Source organism: Vulpes lagopus, chromosome X, assembly GCF_018345385.1.
Source record: "Vulpes lagopus strain Blue_001 chromosome X, ASM1834538v1, whole genome shotgun sequence".
Lineage (NCBI taxonomy): Eukaryota > Metazoa > Chordata > Mammalia > Carnivora > Canidae > Vulpes > Vulpes lagopus.
Window position 1 is genome coordinate 88,200,174 of NC_054848.1, and position 1,953 is coordinate 88,202,126.

Consider the following 1,953-nt stretch of genomic DNA (forward strand, 5'->3'; position numbering starts at 1 on the left):
GGATTTCCTTTGGGCTGATGGAAAAGTTTTGGAGATAGATAGCACCAATGGGTATACAGTATTGTAAACCACTTAATTGTTCATTCTCAAATGGTTAATTTTATGTGAATTTCCTCTCCATAGAAAAAATTTTTAAATTTTGCTCAAACTCTAACATTCAGTATTGAAGGTTAGTAAGTTCTTTTAAATTGGAGTTACATCAAAATCAGAAAAGAATATTGAAGTGTTAATGAGAACCATAGCTAATTGTTTTTATTTATTTATTTATTTATTTATTTATTTATTTATTTATTTATTTTACTTTAAATTCAGTATAGTTAACATACAATGTTACATAGGTTTCAAGTATACGTTGTGATTCAACAATTCTATACATGACTCAGTGCTCATTATGGTAAGTTTACTCTTAATCCCTTTCACCTCTTTCACCCATCCCCCTGCCTCCCATCTGGTAACCACCAGTTTTTGTTCTGTGTAGTTGAGTCTGGTTTTTGGTTTGTCTTTTTTTTCTCTCTCTGTTCATTGTTTCTTAAATTCCACTTATAAGGGAAATCATAGGATATTTGTCTTTCTCTGATTTATTTCACTTATCATTATACTCTCTTTCCATTCATGTTGCAAATGGCAAGATTTCACTCTTTCTTGTGGCTGAGGAATATTCTATTGCATATATATACCACATCTTCATTATCCATTCACCTATCAATGGACACTTGGGCTGCTTCCATATCTTAACTATTATAAATGATGCTGCAGTAAATATAGGGGTGCGTATGTATTTCTGAATTAGTGTTTTTGTATTCGTTGGGTAAATACCCACTAGTGGAATTACTGGATCATAGGGTAATTCTTAATTTTCTGAGGATTCTGCATACTGTTTCCCATAGAGGCTATACCAGTTTGCATTCCCATCAACAGTGCACAAGTGTTCTTTTTTCCCCACATCCTTGCCAACACATGTTGTTTCTCGTGTTTTTTATTTTAGCCATTATGACAACTGTGAGGGTACCTCATTTTGTGTGTGTGTGTGTGTGTGTGTGGTTTGGTTTGGTTTTTTGACTGGACTAAGTGGCTTTACTGAGGAAAGCCAGGCTTATAATGGATTTAAGAGTTGGTATTGAGGTCTTTCTTGCCAAAGGTGGGCACAACAGTGACAAAGTGCCAGTGGTACTGAATCCACTTGGCTTGGCTTGGCCTGTCTTCTTTTTCTGTTTCTCCTGTTTGGCCACCTTGGGAGTCTGCCCTCGGACTTTCCCAGCATGGGAGGAAACCATAGCCTTTACCTCCAAGCATGCAGCCAGCTACTTCTAGGTGGTCAGAGCCTCCACTCCACACTGACCCAGGGTAGCCTCATCCTCTAGGGGTATGCCTGCCAGGAACACTACTTGATCTTCTGGAGCGATGCCCTCCAGGGAGGTTACATGAGCCTTCATTTGGGCCACCATCTCCTGGCCAGTCACCTTGAAGGTGTGTAGCTCCTAGGTGTGGACAAAGAGCTGCATATCAGACACTGAACAGTGGCCACCGCAGCTGCTACCACCTCATAGTGGCTTTGATATGCATTTCCCTGATGAGGAGGGATGTTGAGCATCTTTGCATGTGTCTGTTGGCCATCTGGATGTCTTTGTTACAGAAATGTCTGTTCATGTTTTCTGTGCATTTTTAAATGGATTATTTGTGGGTTTGTTGTTGAGTTCTAGAAGTTCTTTTTTTTTTACTTTTTTTCAGTTTTCTTGGGTTTTTTTTAAAGAATTTTATTTTATTTAAATTTATTTATGATAGTCACAGAGAGAGAGAGGCAGAGACACAGGCAGAGGGAGAAGCAGGCTCCATGCACCCGGAGCCCGACATGGGATTCGATCCCGGGTCTCCAGGATAGCGCCCTGGGCCAAAGGAAGGCGCCAAACCGCTGCGCCACCCCGGCTGCCCTAGAAGTTCTTTATACATTTTGGA

The 1,953-nt window shown here is 40.0% G+C and overlaps 1 pseudogene; it reads right to left on the reverse strand.

The window, feature by feature from the left end:
• Nucleotides 1-1,104: 1,104 nt before the first annotated feature.
• LOC121482800 lies at nucleotides 1,105-1,502 on the reverse strand (annotated as a pseudogene).
• Nucleotides 1,503-1,953: the final 451 nt, after the last annotated feature.